Source organism: Schistocerca nitens, chromosome 5, assembly GCF_023898315.1.
Source record: "Schistocerca nitens isolate TAMUIC-IGC-003100 chromosome 5, iqSchNite1.1, whole genome shotgun sequence".
NCBI lineage: Eukaryota > Metazoa > Arthropoda > Insecta > Orthoptera > Acrididae > Schistocerca > Schistocerca nitens.
Window position 1 is genome coordinate 438,403,255 of NC_064618.1, and position 24,833 is coordinate 438,428,087.

Genomic DNA, 24,833 nt, shown 5'->3' on the forward strand with positions numbered 1-24,833 from the left:
TTTCACTAATAATACTGATATTACAAATTAGTGTGTATATAAACTTAGCGATAAGTAACAGGAAAGCTATCTTTATTTCAAGAAATAAGACATTACTTTATATTTGTGACTGTGGAAATTTGAATCCTCGAGTTCTTGTAGCATTTGTCATGAACAGTTTTGATGCTGGGATGGTGTGAAAGTCCTTTATATATGTAGTGATATGGTGTCCGGTGAATGTTACTGATGTTCACTCTACGGCGCGGTGTTTGGCGGGAGTCGCTGTATCGATAGAAGGCGAATGGCCTCGAACGGTGCTGACAACATTCTCGGCACGGCCAATCTGTAAACCTGTGTTTAGTGCGTCTATGTACTTGTGAATTATTGCAGACATGAGATGCGGAAGAGAGATAAACCGCAACAGTTCACGTTGCACCAGGCTCGACACGGCACGGTACTCTTAACACTAAACAATGTGGCTACAACAATGCCAGTGCCCCATACACATTACTAGGTAAACGGTCAAACTTGTTTGTCAAATTCGCTGTTTTATCAAATTAGCGCGGTAGACATACCAACCGAGTTTCTCAAATTTGACTTCACCTTCGAAGCACCTGTCATGCTGCGCATATAGTCTCGAGAAGCATTTCACGCTAGTGCGCATTTGAACAGTGTACGAGGTGCAGTTCAGGATACGAAATTTAAATTTTCGAAACCTGTTCCAGTCGCTATATGTCTCAAACTTATTGATAACAATCCGGTAAGTTACTGGCTACTCTTTGACAAACGAATGCGTAAACGGTAAACCTGTTTGTTAGATCGCCCCTGCATGAAAATTCCTCTCAGACACGTGAAACGCACTTGTGTTTGACAAACACATGAAAATAGCACCTCATAGCCAAATAATTTTACAAACACTTCAAATCTGACAAATTGTTTGATCGTCTACGGGTGCCTAATATTGATAGCGGCTGCAAACAAGTGAAGTAACTCACCTTCTTTCGACTTTTACCGAAACGCATCAGCACCGCGCCGAGCGTGTTCTGCGAAGTAAAGATTAAAATGCATTGGTAGCACTACTCGCGGTCGCTGCTAAGATGTTTCGGCATAGAAGAGAAACGTCACCGTCAGGAAGTGGGACAGGCTGTGGCAGGTTGTCCTGGCAGGCGCGCGTCCATTGACGGATGACGCGGGGCGGTGACGCGGGCTGACGCCGACTGACGTGACGTAACTAACGGCGTCCGATCGCGCGCAGTGGCCGCGGGCCGCCAGTATTGTCCTATATTTTAATGTGGGGCTGCGGGTAAAAATAATGCCTTGTTCTTATATTAGAAGGCGCGACTCCTTTTAATAGCCGCTCGGCTGGCACGGCGCCACGCGTGTCGGCCATTTCTCCCGCTTTGTTGTCTGTGAATGAGCGGGCTGCGCGCCACAGAGGTGTCCGCTATTCCCTGTCAACACGGCCCCGTCGTGCTGTTGCCACAATGCGTCGTGCAGCGTGTCACAATGATGCGGACCACGCCCACTCAAAATGGCTAATAGCGCCGATTGAAAACCATGGGAAGAAAATGGGACAGAGATCCAGGCGACTAAATTTCACGAGAGAGCAATTACAAAACAAAAAAGAAACAATGATTCATACAATAAAATCCTGATCCCGGAACTTTTATTTTTATTAGTACATTCTTACGGGAGTAACTTGATACATTTAAGCTGCTACACGAGCTTTTTGATAATAAATTAAAAACAATGGAAACTAGAGTGGCACGAACATGCTCCGGATCAGGGAAGGAGCAAGGAAGCGTTTTAGCCCCTCGGCTGGTCTTAATCCTTACTGTCACGAAAAGATTAAAATGAACTGCAAAATGACTAGGGAAGATAATGAGTATAGTGCGGAGAATAGAAGTTCCATTCAAATTGGAAGGTTGTCTATTCAACTAAATCCCTAGGATTTTATGCATCACACACAAAATAACGTGAGGAAGGCGACCTGAAGACTACATTATATTGGCAAAACACTTAGGAGATGCAACAAATCTTCTAAAGAGACTACACTCCGCTGCAGGGTGAAAATCTCATTCTGTGAGACTACACTACGTTTGACCGTTCTCTAATGGAGCACTGCTGCGCGGTATGGGATCCTTAAGAGCTAGAAATGACAAAAGACTTCGAAAAAGTTCAGAGAAAGGCAACTCATTTTATATTACGTGTCACGAAATAACGTGTAGAGACATGGATATTACGAGCGACTTGGAAATCATTAAAAGACTACATCTATTCACAGCATTTCAATCTCATACATTATCTCTGAATTCTGAGGTATTTGTTGACTATCACCAGCATAGCAAGACTAAAATAGGAGAAATAAGAGCTCGCCTGCTTTTTGAGAGTGGGTCGGTAGAGAAGAAATAGTCCAAAGTGATTTTTGTGCATCCTGTGCCAAATGCTTAAATGTGAACTGCATAAAAATCTTGATGCACATAAGTGTAAAAACAACGTTTGTTTATTTTCGGGTTTAGAATGTGAATCATGCACATTAAAGTGACGGTTAGCGGTCTCGGGCGAGCAGAAGTATTACCATATTTAATTATTTGTGACCATTCTGTTTCCTGAATAATATCAAAACACGGCATTCTGCAACTGCTTGTCTCACTTTGCTCATGCGTTTGCGCTTTAAAAGTCTTATTTGTATCTTTTAACCTTCCGTGTGACTTGCATTTTTAATGCTATTCCTAGATGTAGGTAGGTCAACACTTTCGTCGGCCAGAGATAAAACTATCGTCATTCAGCATCCTGAAGGGAAAAAGAAGAATTATCTCTTTTCGCTCACTAAGAGTCACTAATAACTACACTGCACTAACAAATCCATTGCTCCGGAAACAAAAGCAAACTCGAGGAAACTCAGCATTTGGTTCACAGTTCAGACATAAGTATGGAGTAAAATGATTTTCGCTTCCACTAAGTGCAAGTTGTCTTAACTCAAAATAAAAAAAAAGTCCATTGTTAATCTATAATGAGTTTGCCAATAGAATCGACTTGCCATCTTATTCCTCTGTCTTCAATTACGTTTTCCTTTCTGTGAAATCTTAAGACTAATAGGATCCACTGCTCGGCTTTTTCCTCTGTGCCATGTTTCTTTTGTTTCCCTCACACGTTATTTCTTTCGCTAAGTCTCCGCAGGGAATTTAGCTGGTCTTGGACGACTTCACACACATTCCACCAACATATCACTGTTACTCGTAAAATTTTGCAGCAAAATTCTTTCTTCACGTATTCTGTCTTAAATCTCTTCACTTTGTACATCGCACCGATTTTTTAAAGAGTGTTTATTTAAAAGAATCTGTTTCAGATCCTTAGCCACTTAGGTGGTTATGACGATCTGATTCCATAATTTATTCACTCAATTTAGATATATCATTCCTCAGATGGAACACACCTTCTGTTTTCATTGAAGTGGGAACCCGTCGTTCGGAGCCTAGATTAAGCTATAGGTTCCCCTATAAGTGGCATCGTAAGTAGGTGCCCTTATATCTGGCATGTTAAATTAGTTAAAAAGGTCAGATTTCAACGGTGGCTCTGTTACCTTACTCGAACATTGCCAAGGAAATCTTAGAGGAACTCTGCTTATTATCGCGCCTCAGCCAAATATCGCACTCTTCTAAATAATAGCGCTGCAGTCATGGACTGTGCGGCTGGTCCAGGCGGAGGTTCGAGTCCTCCCTCGGGCATGTGTGTGTGTGTGTGTGTGTGTGTGTGTGTGTGTGTGTCCTTAGGATAATTTAGGTTAAGTAGTGTGTAAGCTTAGGGACTGATAACCTTAGCAGTTCAGTCCCATAATATTTCACACACATTTGAACATTTTTTTTAGATAACACAATGTAGGTGCTGCCACCTGGCGGGATTAGGTTCATCAAGTGTGTAACAGCAACACTTCAGTACTGTGTCATCTTTGGCTGGATGTGCAGCAGCGTTCAGTTTGTGTAATTTTTTGAAAGTTTTGTGCACAGGAAAAGTTTTTGGCGTTTCAAAAGCACAGTAATCGATCTTTTAAGAGGCAAGCTATTTTTGAACAGTGCAGCATAAAACAGAACCACAGAATAATGTAGCTTAACAAGACATCGGCATATTGTCGTTTGTATTGTTAGTTTTGGGAGCAGAGTAGGCCATAATGGAATGTTGGTTTGCTCCTAATATCGCAGCTCTACTGTCGTTCTAATATCGCACTGTGCGATAGTACGCTCACTTTTTTATGTATACCATTTCTAACATTTCATCGCTTTATCTGTACTTTTAACAAGTTATAACGTATTGTTACAGATGCCACCTAAAAAGAGAAAACAGTGGACCGAGGAAAATATGAAAAGAGCTATCACTGCTGTTAGGAATAGAGAGATGGGCCTGGGACGTGCATCGAAACAATTTGACGTTCCAAAATCATCTCTGAAAGACAAAGTTAACTCTGGAGTTAGTAATTGAAATAAGTTAGTAACAGTTAAACTTCGAAGAAAACCTGTGCTTAACACGGAGCTAGAGCAATCCCTTGTCAAATATTGTCTGGATATGGAGGCCAGATTTTATGGTTTAACTGCAAAAGATATAAAGAAGATGACTTTTGATCTGGCAGAAAAAAATTCTTTACGAACCCATTTTTAATAGAGAGACAACTATTGCTGGCTGGAAATGGCTCCACTCATTTATGCGGAAATACCCAGAGCTTGGTTTAAGAAAACCTCAACAAACATCATTGAAACGTATTAGAGGATTTAGCAGGGAAAATGTTCAGCATTTTTTTGACGTTTACGAACCCCCCTCTAGAAAAGACACATTTTGACCCTAAGAGACGTTACAATTGTGATGAGACTGGTCTGACAGTTGTACAGCATAAGGCAACGAAACCTATTGCACTGAAAGGTAAACGCCAAGCTGGCTCTGTATCCTCAGCAGAGAGAGGATCGTTAGTAACGGCTGTTACTTTCGTGAGTGCGACAGGTCACTTTATTTGTATTTCCACGGAAAAATCAAAAGCCAGAGCTATTAGATGGGGCACAGCATGGAAACATGGCTGTCTACATCACTCTTCTCATAAGATGCAACCTCTTGACAGCGCATTCATGTTTAACCTGAAAACTTACTACGCACAGGAAATAGAAAACTGGTTGAAAAATCATGTAGGTAGAGTGGTGAGTCATTTTCAGATTGCAAAGCTGTTTGCTGAAGCTTACAAAAAGTCAGCCACAGTAGCTACAGCAGAACATGGTTTTAGAATAACTGGCCTGTATCCACTGAACAGAAATATTTTCCAAACATTGAAATTTCAGGGGCTGACTCTACCATGTCCACTGCTCAGCAAGACGCCCCACAAGACTGTCATTCACCAAAAAATGACAGATATCCAGCTGAAACAAGTCGCATCAGACAGGAACTACTTGAGCCCCAGCCTGGACCTAGTGGCTCCCAACCACCTGTAAACAAGAGTGGTGCACCCATTCTTCGAGGACAGGCCACCATCTGCAAATGACCGCAACATTTTTCCGAGAGATATAAGCCCCTTGCCACAACTGAAATACCAAACTGTTCATTCGAAGAAAAGAGGATGATCAAGCTGCCCAGCAACTTTTCTGACAGGTACACCGTTATAAAATGAAGCTCAGTGAAGACATTTCCAAAAAATCAAACACCAATGTTGCAAAAAAACTATTTTTGCTGATAGCTCAAACACAGATAATCAACTCACTATAAAACATAAAAAGGGAAAAATCATGTGTAAGAAAAAAACTACTGTAATTAAGAAAAGGAATGTCCCACATAAGCCATTATTGGAGACATCCTCAGAATCAGATGTAGATCCTGATAAACCATTGACAGTGTCTACAGACAACGAAAATGATTGTGAGTGTCCTTTCTGCAACCAGCTTTATTTGAAAGGTCCGGAGAAAAATGGATAACTTGTACTAAATGTCGCATGTGGTGTTGTGAACAATGTTCTGGAGCTATTGACTATAAAACCTTAATTTGGAGGACACCTGGTGCTATATTAGGAATACTTTTTTCCAAACTGCCTAAACGTTGTTGTGGCTTTTCATTTTTGAATTATTTATTAGATGAGATATTCACTTAATTATTTCGGATAAGGGGCAGCAATAACCAGCTACTAAAAAATTAACAAATGCAACTTGATAAAAATAATAACAGCAAAATTACACCAAAAAATAAAAATGGGTGTGATATTAGGCATAGTTCCCCTGACTTCTATTTATGCGATTGTTCTCCTTTCCATAACTGTCAATTTAAAGTGAATCATCCGACATAATGCGTTTTCTGCCTTGTCTAATGGTTTGAATTTCTCTAATCCTCTGTGTCAATTGTTTCTTCATTAGTGCATATCACCTAGATAGCGCTGAATGCCTTAGAACCGTCAAAAGGAATGATGAAATTACATGCTTCTAAAACCACTGTGGAAGATTTGAATTTTTATGGGCACTTGTGAACTGAATAAATTGTATTTCTTACATGTAAGGCTTTAAATACCAAGTTCCTCTATTTGAAGATTCTTTTTGTTTTTATTACAAAACATTCTGGTATTTCATAAATTTATTACTGAGGTTACTGTAAATTGAGAAATTAGGCATTTGATGAATGATTAGTGCCACACAAAGCAACAAGGAAGTAAAAATTAACTGTATCTGTACATTATATACTGTTTATTACTTCTACTCGCCCTGCCCGCTCCTTGATCACCATAGTCTATAAATGCTTTCATTCTTTTTGTGTCTCGTGCACTTCCATGAATATTATAGAATTCTCTAACAACTTTGTGCCGAAATACTGATTGTGTGCAGTGTGATGCCGTGCGGTTAACTACTTCGTACAGTTTCAGTAAATATAATTTAGGGAGTGAGCCAAAGAGCTAGTGTCTTAATAAGTCTAACGGCATAATTTATAGATGAATTTCAGTGACTCTTTGTATGCAACAAATAGATCACCGCATTCACCTAAGGGGACGTTTATTGATTACGTGATGTCAAAATAGAGGGGGTGGGCGTGTCCGGCAAAATATCACCAAATCTCATTTAAAGGGGGCGTGAGTGGGGGGTGGGGCGGGGACAAGTGAAAATTCACTTGAACTATTTAAGTCAGAGAATGTACAGTATTATAACGGATAACATCTTATTTGTATATAATTAATCCCAGTGCGGACAACATCAAAGTGCCCAGCTATATTTATGGCCTCTCTGAACTGAACTGATTGCCTTACAAATGTGTATGCCCGGGATTCCCCGATCTGAGACAAGCATCGCACAAGTATTAGATTTCATTCGGGAAGTTCTATTCTGCTCCGGGAACTGCATGTCAGTGAGTTGGTCGCGATATTCTCAACGCTTATAAAGCCTATATTATTGTGTTCATCATGCATTTGTATCAAAACTTTTACATTGCGTATGTTAAGCAGCCTGCCAGTAAGTCGGAACACACATTTGAGTAAGAAGTTAATAGTTTATAGAAGGAATATAAGTTGAAGTTCACAGACAAGAATTCTCTTAGTTATGATACAAATCAACAGATTGGAAAGCTGCGTAATCATAGGATTCAAAGTAAAGTACAAACAATGTTGTTCTTCATCCGCAAAGTAAGTAGAAGTTCAATGACATGTACTGAGTATAACATAACGATAAAAGGTCAATTTTTTAAGTATCTGTCAAAACGGTGAACACTATTTTCGTGGAGCTTTCTTGGCCGTCTGTCTGTGTCTGTCCGTCCGTCCGAAAACTGCGCGGGATAAGTATGTTTTTTATCGAGTTTTTAATTGCGTGTTAAATACACTGTTTAATACACTTTATAGGTAAAACATGGTTTTACTTACAGTCTTTTCATCAATGTTTTGAAAAATAAAATTTTAATTTTTTACGATTTTTACCCTAGATAAACCACACATAAGGGCGGAGGAGGGGGGGTTTCAAATATTAAAGAAAGCCGCTTATGTAATTAATGGATGTCCCCTAACCTTATCTGTGGAAGATACTTGTCAGAAACAGAACAAAAAATTTGTCTTTCCGGCTGCCCTCCTTGCGCAGTCCAAAGAGAGTACAATGTCTCGAAATTTGTAAGTTCAATTTTAAGGCACAAAAGTACGACTATGTTGTTCCGTTCACTATTTCTATTTTCACGCTATTTATCTCAGATGTCTGATAGCAATGCTGTGTTAATGATTGCTGGTTGCATATTTAGGGCAGTAGGGCGAATTCACTACTGAAACAGCATTTGTTCTTAAATAAATAAGTTGATAAACGCTATATTAGCTGTTTCAAATAGAATGTAGTAGTTGTAGAAGTAATTCGAACAGTTCATCATTTACTTATATACTTTATTCAAAATTCCTTATTAACTTTCGCTTAGTATCTCTGCTCTTTAGTAATTTAAACACAATTTATTGTTGAAAGTTTAAAATACTGTTACTTTTGGCTTGCATCCTTCGTCAAAGAATGATGCTTTATTATACGGAAACAATGTTTCGTCGGCCTGTTCAAAGATATGCACACGAAAGAAGTTTCTCGCAACGCATAGCTGGGTGCGCTAGGCCTGAAAATACGCCTAGCGGATTTCTCGAGCTCGCGTCCTTCTCCGACGAGGCCGACGGCTGTAGTCTTTGGACTTCCGAGCCGTGCTGTTAGCTGCTTCACCAACTTTTCTGATTCTTCGTAAGAGGGGATTTAACGGCTCCCAGCGAAATGCGAAGACGCTCACTTGTTTGGGGCTACTTCCTCCCACGTAATTGAATTTTGTTTAATGACCCAGGCAGCCGCAGGGTCGCTGCGTCTGGGAAACAGTGCCGGTGGCCCCGATGGAAGGCGGCGAGCGGTTTAACGTGCGATGGAACTGCAAACAGCGGCTACCAGTTGAACGAAATACCTGTGTGACTAGAAGGTCTGAAGCGAAACTCAATGTGGATCTCGGAGCTCGCAACAGCTGTGCAAATGAGATTTCAAAATAGTATTTTTGTTACTCTGGACTTAAATGTACGACACGTCGTCATGGAATACACCCAAAACTCATAAACTAGAATTATTGAACTATAAAAAGCCAAAAATGAAAATTATACACATAATAAAAACATTTAGCATATAATGTAGGCCTTCGTGTTTTAGTTTACAGATTTAGTATCCGCACTCTTGCATATTTCTGTACACATGGCATATATGAGGGCTGTAACATAGTGCTGAGGGCAATGTAAGCCGAAAATCATCAAAATGAAGAAGCTAGAGAAAATATGTTTATCAATACTTCTTATAAAAAATACGAATAAAACAGAAAGCGCGAAATATGTGGTATAAAAAGTGACGTTGATAATAGTGCAAAGTAAATAGCATTCTGTACGTTTAAAAACAACATATAAATATCAACTACTTAAGAATAAAGGCAGGTGATTTTTGTTAAATCTTCAGGCTACAAATGCTAACTAAGAGATCGGCAGAAATAGCAAATCATAAAACAAAGAAATACTTAAAAAATAGAAACATTCAACCACGTTCGGCAAATCGTAAGCTTTTAAGGAAGTATTGTGCCTGCTATTGGTTTTTCTGTCCATGCTATCATGTTGTTGTTGTTGTTGTTGTTGTTGTGGTCTTCAGTCCTGAGACTGGTTTGATGCAGCTCTCCATGCTACTCTATCCTGTGCAAGCTTCTTCATCTCCCAGTACCTACTGCAACCTACATCCTTCTGAATCTGCTTAGTGTATTGATCTCTTGGTCTCCCTCTACGATTTTTACCCTCCACGCTGCCCTCCAATGCTAAATTTGTGATCCCTTGATGCCTCAAAACATGTCCTACCAACTGATCCCTTCTTCTAGTCAACTTGTGCCACAAACTTCTCTTCTCCCCAATCCTATTCAATACCTCCTCATTAGTTACTTGATCTACCCACCTTATCTTCAGCATTCTTCTGTAGCACCACATTTCGAAAGCTTCTATTCTCTTCTTGTCCAAACTAGTTATCGTCCATGTCTCACTTCCATACATGGCTACACTCCATACAAATACTTTCAGAAACGACTTCCTGACACCTAAATCTATACTCGATGTTAACAAATTTCTCTTCTTGAGAAACGCTTTCCTTGCCATTGCCAGTCTACATTTTATATCCTCTCTACTTCGACCATCATCGGTTATTTTACTCCCTAAATAGCAAAACTCCTTTACTACTTTAAGTGTCTCATTTCCTAATCTAATTCCCTCAGCATCACCCGACTTAATTTGACTACATTCCATTATCCTCGTTTTGCTTTTGTTGATGTTCATCTTATATCCTCCTTTCAAGACACTGTCCATTCCGTTCAACTGCTCTTCCAAGTCCTTTGCTGTCTCTGACAGAATTACAATGTCATCGGCGAACCTCAAAGTTTTTACTTCTTCTCCATGAATTTTAATACCTACTCCGAATTTTTCTTTTGTTTCCTTTACTGCTTGCTCAATATACAGATTGAATAACATCGGGGAGAGGCTACAACCCTGTCTCACTCCCTTCCCAACCACTGCTTCCCTTTCATGCCCCTCGACTCTTATAACTGCCATCTGGTTTCTGTACAAATTGTAAATAGCCTTTCGCTCCCTGTATTTTACCCCTGCCACCTTCAGAATTTGAAAGAGAGTATTCCAGTTAACATTGTCAAAAGCTTTCTCTAAGTCTACAAATGCTAGAAACGTAGGTTTGCCTTTTCTTAATCTTTCTTCCAAGATAAGTCGTAAGGTCAGTATTGCCTCGCGTGTTCCAACATTTCTACGGAATCCAAACTGATCATCCCCGAGGTCGGCTTCTACCAGTTTTTCCATTCGTCTGTAAAGAATTCGCGTTAGTATTTTGCAGCTGTGACTTATTAAACTGATAGTTCGGTAATTTTCACATCTGTCAACACCTGCTTTCTTTGGGATTGGAATTATTATATTCTTCTTGAAGTCTGAGGGTATTTCGCCTGTCTCATACATCTTGCTCACCAGATGGTAGAGTTTTGTCAGGACTGGCTCTCCCAAGGCCATCAGTAGTTCTAATGGAATGTTGTCTACTCCCGGGGCCTTGTTTCGACTCAGGTCTTTCAGTGCTCTGTCAAACTCTTCACGCAGTATCTTATCTCCCATTTCATCTTCATCTACATCCTCTTCCATTTCCATAATATTGTCCTCAAGTACATCTCCCTTGTATAAACCCTCTATATACTCCTTCCACCTTTCTGCCTTCCCTTCTTTGCTTAGAACTGGGTTGCCATCTGAGCTCTTGATATTCATACAAGTGGTTCTCTTCTCTCCAAAGGTCTCTTTAATTTTCCTGTAGGCAGTATCTATCTTACCCCTAGTGAGACAAGCCTCTACATCCTTACATTTGTCCTCTAGCCATCCCTGCTTAGCCATTTTGCACTTCCTGTCGATTTCATTTTTGAGACGTTTGTATTCCTTTTTGCCTGCTTCATTTACTGCATTTTTATATTTTCTCCTTTCATCAATTAAATTCAATATTTCTTCTGTTACCCAAGGATTTCTATTAGCCCTCGTCTTTTTACCTACTTGATCCTCTGCTGCCTTCACTACTTCATTCCTCAGAGCTACCCATTCTTCTTCTACTGTATTTCTTTCCCCCATTCCTGTCAATTGTTCCCTTATGCTCTCCCTGAAACTCTCTACAACCTCTGGTTCTTTCAGTTTATCCAGGTCCCATCTCCTTGAATTCCCACCTTTTTGCAGTTTCTTCAGTTTCAATCTGCAGTTCATAACCAATAGATTGTGGTCAGAATCCACATCTGCCCCAGGAAATGTCTTACAATTTAAAACCTGGTTCCTAAATCTCTGTCTTACCATTATATAATCTATCTGAAACCTGTCAGTATCTCCAGGCTTCTTCCATGTATACAGCCTCCTTTCATGCTATCATGCTTCAATAAAATTTGACGATGTAGCTATCAGACGCTGGATATGAAATTAAAAATTTAACAGGTTAGCGATCTTTGAAAGCAAATAACTTCACTTTCATGTAGTTTCGATCGAAAAATGTAACTGGTTGTTACAAATTGCGATACACACATATAGCCAGCATGTTAACAACTTAATACTTATTTTATGTGATAAATAACGAAGCGTTGACAATATTTTTCATTTGTCTACCTAGTACATTATTGCACCCGTTGTGTAAGGTGACCGAAGGTAAATGGTTTCCACAAATCAGCCACAGCGAATGCCGGGACATGCCAGTAGATAATAAGCTTTGCCAAAAGTCTATGGATGCAGATAGTAAAACGAGAAGATTTTTATTGCAAACTGTTCATCTAAAGTTTCGCACATAATTTGTCAATCGCTATAGAGATTTCACATCTGGTGTCTTGCATGTACTTCCTACGCATAATGCAACACTATATGACGTATTACATAACGTTGCGAAAATATAAGAAATATTTTATATGAATAAATTGTTCACCTATATTAAAAACTTTCCGCCCAGTTAGGTAAGTCTTACGAACACATCACTACTGAAGACGAGACAAAGGTTTCGAAACTTTTTTTTACGGTGCGTAGTTTCCCCCTGCAACTCTATGGGCGGGGGGGGGGGGGGGGGAGGGGGGGGTCCGCAGCTCATGGTCGTGCGGTAGCGTTCTCGCTTCACACGCCCGGGTTTCCGCGTTCGATTCCCTGCGGGGTCAGGGATTTTCTCTACCTCGTGATGACTAGGTGTTGTGTGATGTCCTTAGGTTAGTTAGGTTTAAGTAGTTCTAAGTTCTAGGGGACTGATGACCATAGATGTTAAGTCCCGTAGTGCTCAGAGCCATTTGAACCATTTTGAACTCTACGGGGGAGGGGGGTGGAGAAATGTTACAATCTTACTGAACCATCCTAAATTTTACCACTACATAGTTTGTTCGAACAAAGTCATAATTTGTAGTTTATGTAGTAGTTAATTAAAAGGTCTCCAGCGGTATGTCACACACAAAATAAGTACAAAATGCCCTGTTTTGCACGCTATACTGATAATACCAGAATACCGTGAATCGCGAATTTGTACCAGCTGCAGTTGGAAATTTTGGGAGGGTTTAGTAATCTAGGGCTAATAACCGAATTTAGTGCCAAAGGTATCAGACCTTCCACCCTAATGGTTGAAACGCACCTCAACGATCGAAGACGGGCTGTTGTGTCCAGCGTGTTCACCTTTCGACGCACAAGCGTCAACATATGGCTATTGATTGATTGTGGTTCAGCGGTTTCGTCAAGATACGAACTCTGTCGAAGTAGTATGATGTTGACAATGCACTCTTATCCGAAGAGACCCATAATATTTTGGCGAATGTAAACAACTGTTCGATAAAGAATCGTACTTGTCTCTAGCGAGAAAATGTGATAAAAACCACTGATCCGAGGCTCCAGGTAGCAGCTGGAAGGAGCTGCAGCGAGAGACTGAAGAGCTTGCTAGAGAAACGCAGTGTCTACCATGAAATTAAGAGATCAATTCTGGAAACGAAGCGACAGCTGTTTCCGCCCCCATAACAAGGGTGAGTTGTTTTCATGAAATTCAGCCTCGACCTATACAGTGGACGTTTGCCAGAGGCGAAAGAGAAAGTCAGGAATGAAGAAAAGTGAGTGCGTGGAGCGGGAGTGGAAACACGAACAAAAGAATAGACGACGTTAGCTGTAGTTTGGATATTTATATACATAAAAAATACATTGTTGGTGCTTGAGCTTTAAATTGTTTATGCAAATTGCAATCGTCAGCAGTGGCCCCGGGCAGCTGTACAGAAAGTGCTGTCAGGCTGTGGGCGCGGGACGTATTATTTCCCATTTGGCTGTCAGTCGTCGGCGGGATGCCGGCTATTTGGGGCGCGCCGCGGGCAGATCGCGTGGCGCCGCGACAGGTGGCGCGGTGGGCGTGTGACGTCAGCGGCCGGCCTGCCCCCTCCCCTGCCACCACCTTGCCCCTCCCCACTCACCGCGAGCAGGCGCCCCACGCCCACCCGCGCTCTCCTGGCCGGGGGTGCGACAGTCGCGCGCAAAGGCCGCGACCGGCCGCACCACTACGCGACGAGCAGGTAACACGCTCAAGTAACTGTCCGCCTCCTGCCTAAACGCTACCCTCGCAGCCTCCCTGCTCCGTCCTTTCCTCACATCGCTCAAAACACGTTTGTAGCAAGCACGACGCATTCGTCCCACGACGTCAAGTCTGCCGTGCAACATACCAGTCAGTAACGTATTCGTCGCGAGGGATCGGTTGACTTACCACTCTACTATCCCGCAACTGTTAATTGCATGCTTATTGAAATCAAACGGCCCAGTTCCCAATTTAAATCTTTTTTCACGACAATAATTTTCTCAACACTTGATCTCATAATACAATTAATAAGATCGGACATCTTGCGTCGTTGTCAGCTGAAGTAAGTATTGACGGGAAATTGTTTCATCAATCTGACAGACCGGCAGTAAGTTCCACTTTAGGCTAAGTATTACTCCATCTGACCAATGTCGTATATTTCATTATGTGACAGTGGTGCCCTCGGCATAACCACTTAACATGCTTCGGAATGATTCGTAATTGAGTTGAAACCGATTCTGCGAGTAAAACAACTATATTGGCAACTGGATCGTTCAATTTCAATAAACAAGAGCAGTAAATTGCGTTGTGTCAGGTTATTCATTTATGCCACTGTTTTGGTGTCGTTAACTGTTCTTGTGTTTCAATCTTACAACTCTAAAAACTAGTACTTCTTATAAAACCAATACAGGAATCTAATGAGTAGGACATTTTTATTCTTCAATGTCTTGCATTGTCCACGGCTGCTGAATTCAAATTTTCTCGTGATTAAGTTCTCAGCATATATACAATTGATCTGTCTTTTCTCACATCTGGATCAACGTCTTTCATACACTGAAATCTTAGCCATGCTTCGGGACCATTTGCTAGTCTTTCATAAGGTAGGGGTTTTCAGTAACTTCATTATTGTGACGGACTCGACGGCTAATATGCGATTTGGGGTGAATTAATGAGTCATTGAATGCAGAGCCGTAGGACGTTCTTTCTTTCGTGGAGAAATTATTTTCTCCATTTTCTGTCTCAGCAATGTTGAAAGTTCAAATTTATTTAGCAGTGACAATCGATGTTTGGTTTGGTGACTTAGGCTACACCGACATTGGATTTGTAACCCTCCCAATCCGATGTCTGGCGACCATCGAACGACATCGGAATCTAAACAACCGTCAAGGTAATAATGTAAGTACCTACAATGGGAAGGGAAGCCCGACGCGACAACAACCGATGACGTCCGATTGCGGGCTGACGAATTGACGGACCAAACCTGTGTTTCTAGTCCATATCTCCACACGATAGCACATGACAGCGAAAACTATCTACAGTTCATACAATTTTTTGTTAATAATAGCCAATATATGTATGAAAACGTTATTAAGCAAAGTTGATTGTGTGCTCTTGTGATGTTGTAATAATAAGCTTTTGTTCTAGACTGTTGGATACCCTGAAAGGTCAACCTGTTGTATTCTTTTTTAAGTATTCAAACGTTTCTATAGTCATGTGGTGATAGCAGTTGAATTTATCTGGATAATTTCATCAGGGCTGGTAGATTTAATAAAACTCCCCTGCTGATCTGTGTTCATTAAACTGGTACACCCATACCTTTTCTCTAAGTCTCTTATTAAGGAGAACATTCTTCTCCTGCAGAAACTTATAATCAATCACGCTACCCACACAACACACCTGCAGCTGCTTCCCGATCGGGCGTTAATCGAGGCCAGTGTAGGCACTCAAAAAGAACGACGTCGGACGACTTCGGCTCACGTAATTGCTCTACGTTGGATCAGGAGAAACATGCCAAAGTAGGCGCAAGTTCAGAGCGTACCTGTCAACCGACAGAGCGTGATAGAGTTTCGATTGCCAATCGGTGCAGTGTCTCATTGAGGCTGAGAACACATACATGTAAGACAAGTCACTCGCGGCACATAATGATACAGAAAAAGATAATCGGTAACTCGCCATGACAATCGCAATTCGTTTACTAATCTCATCAGCAACCTCGAATCACATACAGTTAAAAAACTGGCGGGAGAGTTTTTAGAATTTTACCCAACACAATACTACACCATTAACAAAATCGCGGCAAAGGAATTCCACATCAAAACATTATTTTACAGTGTTGTGTATTGCTGGTCACACGACGGGCCAGGAATTTCGTATTATTACCCGTGTATCCGACATAAATGGATTTTGCACAACTTACCGGATATTCTATTAGCATCGTAATGATATATGCCTCGTTTTTTGGGACTAGAAATTGAGAGAATGAAGAGCACATTTTTTCAGTTTTATTAACTATCATAAACAGATGGAAAATTGACGCCCTGTCGGTAATAATGCATAGTTTAGTGCAAAAGATTCTATTAGGACGTCTGTGCCTCCCTTACTTGTTGTATATATAGACACCATTCGCTTTCCTATTCACAAAAGCAACAAGCAAGGAGATGAATTGAAGAAATCAACGTACTACCGGTAATATTAAATGAACGTTTGAGGGAGAAAGGAAGAAATTTTGAGTGCGAACGTCTTCAGTATAGGCTGATGAAAGCCAAAGAATTTTTTTTGTACTATTTTGTCTCTAAGCGTTACTGTATAGTGTTGAACATTATTTCCTGTCTTGTGTGTCCGTGAAGAACGACCATTTTGAGTAAAAAGTGATGTTGAGAAACTGCTAACTGGAGCGTGGTGTGTTGTTGCAGGCAGCAGTGAGCGCTGACGGCGGAGCGCCGTCCATGGGCTGAGCCTCCCGGCGCACAGCCCCACACTCTTCGTACCGGTGAGTACATGACGCTGAAGGAGGCTTCTCCACTGACGCCGAAACATTGGCAGTTCTGCTATTTAATGCGACGTTTAAACCTACATAATTACACTACCTCAGCAATATCAGATGGTATGCAGGGTGTTCGAAAATTCAGTGCCCAAACTAAGAGATAAAAATATATTTCGTACGGAAATCGTGTGCCGGAAACGCATATTGTTGGAGTACTGAGTATCCAGCCTCCCGGCGCACAGCCCCACACTCTTCGTACCGGTGAGTACATGACGCTGAAGGAGGCTTCTCCACTGACGCCGAAACATTGGCAGTTCTGCTATTTAATGCGACGTTTAAACCTACATAATTACACTACCTCAGCAATATCAGATGGTATGCAGGGTGTTCGAAAATTCAGTGCCCAAACTAAGAGATAAAAATATATTTCGTACGGAAATCGTGTGCCGGAAACGCATATTGTTGGAGTACTGAGTATCCAGAAGGTTGTTATGTGTGACTGGGAATAAAACGATGTTCAATATTCTTCATTGCTGTATTGTTTTGATCCTTATTACATTGCAATAAATGTTCAAAATGAGTGCCTTTAACCTCAACGCAGAACCGGTATCGACGTAGCAGGGAGTCCCGTGTTCGCTGGAAAATGCGTAGTGTGTTCGATATTTGTGTGGCCGATGCAAGAATTCTTGTAACCAATTCCGCCTCCTAGTCAACAGATGGCTCCCGCGTAGCCCCAGAGAAAGAAGTCTGATGGGGTGAAATTCGGGGATCTTGAAAGCAAACGCGTAAGTCCCTACCGGCAGCTCCAAAAGTACAGGGTATTACTGCTCCAAATGGTCGTGCAGTGTGCTCTGGGGCACCACCATGCTGAAACCTCAATCCTCCTCCTGCCTTCAGCCGCACCGTAAGCAATGTGTATCTGTCGCAAATCTCCGCATGTGTAGACGCTGCAACTGTCATGCAGGCACTAGAGATACCCACCTTTTACCAACTCAGTGTCGAATAACATGACATTACAGCATGCTACGTATCTGAAACTAACAGTGGTGTAACAACGTGCTCACGCAATATGGGTTTCCGACACATGGTTGCTGTACGAAATACGAGGGTTGTTTTTTAAGTAACGGCCATTTTTATTTTTAAAAAAGATACAAATACTTTTGTAAAAAAACTTTTATTTTTCTGATTCTACACACTTTTACCTATTTTTCTACATAGTTTCCTTGTTTATTTAAGCACTTGTCATACCGTACAAATAAGTTTTTAATTCCCTCTTCAAAGAATTCGGCCGCCTGCTCCGACAGCCAAGAGTTCACGGCCGCTTTCACTTCATCGTCGTCATTAAAGCGCTGCCCGCCAAGATGGTGTTTCAGGTACCGGAAAAGGTGAAAATCGTTAGGAGCAAGGTCGGGGCTGTATGGTGCATGGTTCAAATCTTCCCAGCCAAAAGAATCAATCAAATCCCGAGTCTTTTGAGAGGTGTGAGGCCTAGCGTTATCGTGCAGGAGCAAAACTCCTTTTGTCAGCATGCCGCGCCTTTCGTTTTGAATTGCTCTGCGGAGCTTCTTTAGAGTTGCACAGTAGGCATGAGTTGATTGTCGTTCCTCGTGGCATAAAGTCCACTAGCAAAACACCGCGCCGGTCCCAGAACACAGTTGCCATAACCTTGCGCTTTGACAGCGTCTGTTTGGCTTTGACCTTGACGGGTGAGGTTGTGTGTCGCCATTCCATCGATTGTCGCTTGCTTTCGGGAGTGATATGGGATACACATGTTTCATCTCCAGTGACAATTTGACTCAACATGTCATCCCATTCTTCCTCGTAACGAATCAAAAAGTCCAATGAAGTGACAAATCTTTTCCTTTGTGGTCCTCTGTGAGGAGTCTGGGTACCCACCGAGAACACAGTTTCTTAAAGTTTAGGTTTTCAGACACAATTTTGTACAAAACCGATCTTGAAACTTGTGGAAATTCCAAAGAAAGAGTGGAAATTGTGAATCTTCTGTCCTCACGAATCTTTGTTTCGACTGCAGCCACCAAATCATCAGTGATCACAGATTGCCGGCCTGAGCGTTCTTCGTCATGGACGTTTTGACGGCCATTTTTAAACTCTCTAACCCATCGACGCACTTTACCTTCACTCATTGGTTTCAAGCCATAAACTTCTGTTAACTGACGATGAATTTCTGCAGCTGATAGGCTTCTCGCGGTCAAAAAACGTATCACTGACCGTATCTCACACGCGGCGGGCGATTCAATAATCGTAAACATTATAAAGTAGCACAGCGATGCGTACACGTCAGCTACAGAGCTGCAACTTGCATCAGTGTGAACGGGAAGGATGCCGGCAAGTGGCGCGGTGGCTTGTTCCGGCGTCCGCGCGAACGGCCCTTACTTAAAAAACAACCCTCGTATATTTGTTTCTGTCTCCTCTAGCATCCCTGTTAGTTGGGGCACTGAATTTTTGAATACTCTGTATAGGTGCATTAAATGAGATTTATCGCAAAAAGTCGATCATCTCGAAACTTTGTAAGAGCGTAAGACAATACGAAGAAAGAATAAGGGATGTAATATGGTCCTTTACGCACGATAAGATTCACGAAAACCAACTAATCTAAATTCTGCGACCATAGTGCACTCAGAATGTGCCTTTAATTTTGACTGATAACACGAATAATAGAAACGATCAAAGGCCTTTCGCGAAAGACTTATAAGAATATGGATGTTCCAGTACCCACAGCATGCAGCACAATCCATCCTGGATAGTTTGGGTCTGTCTCGTGACCACCAGGCAAAAGTGCGGGGTCACACAAAGAGATACACTTGCGTTTCTCTCCAGCTGGAAGTTTTAGTCACTTTCTGTAACTTAAGAAACAGAAGTAACGCACGTGTCTTGTGCCCAAAAACTTTCCTGCTTCAGGAATATCGATAATGACAAGATGTCTTGCTTTAGCAGATATTTCATCTGCTGAAGACTGAGCCAGAATCCTGAAAATCTGGCCAAAATTGCAAAATTTTTACCAACATGGCCAAAACTGAGAACAAAGGCATTTCTAACCCTTCTTTAGATCAAAATTGAAAGATTTATCAGTGAACACATAGTGTGTTGTGGGGCGATCACTCTGTTGTAGAAATAATTCAAAAGCCAAGATCGCTTAAACACTCTTTACTAGAGACCGGCGTAACACGACAGGTTTGAGGGAGGGCTTACATGAGTTACACTATATACATTGCTATTAGTACAGTACCAAATACCTGAATGTAGCTTAACATATATAAATCATTTGGATAAAAGTATACATGAGGCAGACCAGCTGATATAAAATCATTGTCGCAGAAATAAAAATTAAAAAACAGTACTGCACCAGAGTGCTGAAACTTCCGTTAATGATTCTTTAATTGAAGAATTTGTTTTTCTCTAGAGTTTCTTTGCGAGCCTAGGGTTTGAGAACTCGTGGTGGTCAGTGGTGTTAGCCAGGTTTACTATTTATGGCTTATGAATTTCAAATCGAGTGGCGCCTCGATAAATAAAGACGCGTTCCGATGCCTGGAAACCCCGAGGGAATTATAAGCGAGAGGATGAAGCATAATGGGGGGGGGGGGGGAGAGGATGTAGTCAGGACGGCTTGGTTAGCCCGCACAGGTTTCTTCTCGCCGCCTCCGTCAAACAGGTTACCCCTCCCACCATTTCCATCGTACGAGGAAAAAATAAAGGAGTAGTGTTGATTGAATTTTGCTGCTGCGTTAGTATTAAATTAGTGAAACAGTCATTTGTTTCTAAGAGGCAGTTTGCGTCCTCGATTTATTTAGTTAAGACAAACTGGGGGGGCCAGTGATCCGCGCGGAAGCGGCGGAAAGAGTGAGATCGTGTGTAGATCTCTGTAAACAGCAGCCAAAAGTATTCGTATGTGGAGTCTAGTAGATTACGGTGTGTCGTGTTCGTCTGGAAACAAAGCTATACAAGCGCTGCACACTGCTCGCACGTCAATTAGACTCTCACGCATTCATCGTCATTTTAGTTATGAGAGTGCAAAAAGAATACCTCTCCAACAAGAAGTAAGGTTTACAGTGAGGAAACGTTCGGACTGTTTCCGTCTGAAATTTAATCGAATTTTACGTATGACAGTGCTTTGAAAAATTGCTTAGTGTACTGTCGCGTTTCACTTAGTCGTGACTTGGTATACAGTTTACTACACTTACTGACCTAAACTTCGCTTTATATTGTACCAGGATGTACTTCAACACTAGTTTCATTTGGTAGTAATTTCACATGTCAGTCATTTAGAAACAGTACAAACACTGACATTCTAAAGTTACCCGTCTTCTAAAAAGCATCAACTCTCTTCTTCGTCATTAGCCCCTTTTAATATAAAAATTGCGTAAAATGTTAACATTTAATTTTTCATTTTTCATATCGCTTCGTCACAAGTGCATATAAAATCGGTATGCTTCAACGCTCAGTCGATGTTTGCCTTGACCCTAAAGTACGAAATAACGTAATACCAAGAAATATGAGAGGAAAACATCTTTAAAAATATCACAAATGATGTCAGAACGCACAAAAATATGATTAATTACAGAATATAGACAGAGTGAGTATCGGCTAATATTGGCTTGTGGTCGGCAAAAATGAAGACAAAAGGCTACAATTCCTACCACGTATGCTGCATTGTAACCCTTCAAGTAATGTGTTTTTTAATATACGTTTTGGTTAGGAAACACAAAACCCAATCGTTGCACAGTATTTTCTAAGATGCCCAAGAATATAAAACCCAAAACGTTACCTCAGATAGACAGTGCTTCACTTTGCATAATAGATTGGCACAGTGTAACCCCTCTTGCCCTTCCTCGCTAAGGCTGTGCGAACAGCAGGACATTTGACAGTAGTTGTTCCACTCTCATATTGATCAGACTGATGCTGTATGCAATTTTATGCACCCATTGTCAACAGCTTAGTTTTTTCCGGTAACGGCGGTTTCTAGATAATACTTGAAAATTGTATCAGTTCTGAAAGTGCACTAACCCCTTCTCTCTGTCGGGAAATGTTGAAGTACTGTGTAATTCAGAGTCTTTTACTTGCGACACCCCTGGGTGCGTAAGATAGTACTATTGACAATGTCGGAACCAACGTTGCAAGCAAACGCTTTTCAAAAGTTTCGTATTTTCTGTACATGACCTAATGCCATTGCCCCGTCGATGGTTATAAAGAGTCGCTGTGTATACAGGGTGTTACAAAAAGGTACGGCCAAACTTTCAGGAAACATTCCTCACACACATTTGGTACCGGGGTTACGTAGACAAGAGCTTTCAAATGCCCCCATAAATGAAAGTCAAGAGGATTGAGGTCAGGAGAGCGTGGAGGCCATGGAATTGGTCCGCCTCTACCAATCCATCGGTCACCGAATCTGTTGTTGAGAAGCGTACGAACACTTCGACTGAAATGTGCAGGAGCTCCATCGTGCATGAACCACATGTTGTGTTGTACTTGTAAAGGCACATGTTCTAGCAGCACAGGTAGGGTATCCCGCATGAAATCATGATAACGTGCTCCATTGAGCGTAGGTGGAAGAGCATGGGGCCCAATCAAGACATCACCAACAATGCCTGCCCAAACGTTCACAGGAAATCTGTGTTGATGACGTGATTGCACAATTGCGTGCGGATTCTCGTCAGCCCACACATGTTGATTGTGAAAATTTACATTTTGATCACGTTGGAATGAAGCCTCATCCGCAAAGAGAACATTTGCACTGAAATGAGGATTGACACATTGTTGGAGGAACCATTCGCAGAAGTGTACCCGTGGAGGCCAATCAGCTGCTGATAGTGCCTGCACACGCTGTACATGGTACGGAAACATCTGGTTCTCCCGTAGCACTCTCCATACAGTGACGTGGTCAACGTTACCTTGTACAGCAGCAACTTCTCTGACGCTGTCATTAGGGTTATCATTAACTGCACGAAGAATTGCCTCGTCCATTTCAGGTGTCCTCGTCGTTCTAGGTCTTCCCCAGTCGCGAGTCATAGGCTGGAATGTTCCGTGCTTCGAGCGTCTTCCTGTCGGGACACCTTAGTTCTGGAAATCTGTCTCGATACAAACGTACCGCGCCACGGCTATTGCCCCCTGCTAATCCATACATCAAATGGGCATCTGCCAACCCCGCATTTGTAAACATTGCACTGACTGCAAAACCACGTTCGTGATGAACACTAACCTGTTGATGCTACGTAATGATGTGCTTGATGCTAGTACTGTAGAGCAATGAGTCGCATGTCATCACAAGCACCGAAGTCAACATTACCTTCCTTCAATTGGGCCAACTGGCGGTGAATCGAGGATGTACAGTACATACTGACGAAACTAAAATGAGCTCTAACATGGAAATTAAGCGTTTCCGGACACATGTCCACATAACATATTTTCTTTATTTGTGTGTGAGGAATGTTTCCTGAAAGTTTGGCCGTACCTTTTTGTAACACCCTGTATTAGAGAAGACGGTTCGCACACGAACCCCTACCCCCCCCCCCCCCCACACACACAAACACACACACACACACACACATTCTCTGCTTCCTGATGACTGGGTGTTGTGTGATGTTCTTAGTTTAGTTAGGTTTAAGTAGTTCTAAGTTCTAGGGGACTGATGACCATAGATGTTAAGTCCCATAGTGCTCAGAGCCATTTGAACCATTTGAACACACACATACACAGCTTTTCATGGTTGTGAAATTTGTTGTCGCACCTACCTCTTACGTTATATACGCAACAGTTTATTGGTACGAGCATGCGTATTACATTCCCTCGATGTGGTGTTCCCTCTGAATGACCAGTGATAAAACTACAGCTCTCATAAATAATGAAGCCAGAGAAATGAAACTGATTATACCGTGTATGAATCATGAAGTATGACGACGTCCTTACCGGCGTTATGCAAGAATGCTGCTGACAGATATTCACGGGCGGCGCCCTCCGACCAGCAGTCCATTACTTTCACTTGACACTCCACTGAACGAAAGATGTTCTCTCGGTTGCCTCCTAGCAGGTCGCTGGCGCTTGAGAGTATTAGTCTCTTTCACACACGATACCAGCCGTCCCGACGACCAGATCTGAGTGAGATCGGTTTTCTTCCATGCGGACTGCAGTGTCAGAGCAGCCTAGCAAGTATGACAAAAATGAGTTGCCCTCCATACAACGTTGAGTCAAGAGAGAATCATAAATACTTAAGAGGCGGATTTGCGTCACATCTCAACGACACGGCATTCCGCGGCACTGATCGATGGGCCTCTGCAGCTGTAGCTCACCACACAGTAATGGAAGTGCGTATGCGAGGGTCAGGGATCGGCAAATTGAAGCCCGATTGGTGGGGAAATAATACTAGCTGTGACCAGTATGGCACTTACTGTCTGTAGTCGTGACTGCTCTGTAATGTAAGATGTAAGTGGTTCTGAGCCTAGATAGTCGCAATAGCGAGTGCAAGATACGCGTATCTCATTTCGCAGGATGTAGCGTAAAAGACAGCTGCCAGTCATCTTTTGACCTGTCACTATTCTTCTGCGGAGGTAGCACAATTGTCCATGGTGAACCCTATTCCGTCTTTCTCCACTACGAGATTGTGTGTCGCCTATCGATATACACGATCATCGGCTGACCGCTAGTCAGTTAACAGGTTTTAGAACTATCAGTTGCATTCCAACCAAATCACTTGTGTGTATAGCGTTGACTGTTTTTTGTTTTTCGTTTTCATTTTTTATTTAACGTGGTTCTACGCATTGCAGTTCGATATACGTTCTGTCTTTTAAGCTATCGTAGCTGCTGCTTTCACGTTTACTCCTTATTTGTACTGAAGCTCCCGTAGTTCAGCGGTCGCTACTACATCACTAACAGCGACGCTGCCAATGCAATCAACTGTCAATCTCAAATTTCCGTGCGAATTTCGTTCCTGGGATGTCTCTCATATCAGGTCTCACAGAGTCATGTGTCTTCGAATTATTGCAGAAATTATGTAGGATGTTACAGTTGCAGTTAGCTCAGTATGG

General features: G+C 41.8%; 2 protein-coding genes across 2 annotated transcripts in view; both read left to right on the plus strand.

Moving 5' to 3' along the window:
- Positions 1–24,833, plus strand: part of LOC126260510 (zinc finger protein GLI4) — a 271,568-nt gene that overhangs the window by 149,025 nt on the left and 97,710 nt on the right. The window contains exon 2 of the mRNA XM_049957841.1: positions 16,727–16,803. The gene's annotated coding sequence lies outside the window, so the exon portion shown is untranslated. The remainder of the gene's footprint in view (positions 1–16,726; positions 16,804–24,833) is intronic.
- Positions 1–24,833, plus strand: part of LOC126260509 (uncharacterized) — a 93,889-nt gene that overhangs the window by 20,805 nt on the left and 48,251 nt on the right. The window lies entirely within an intron of this gene.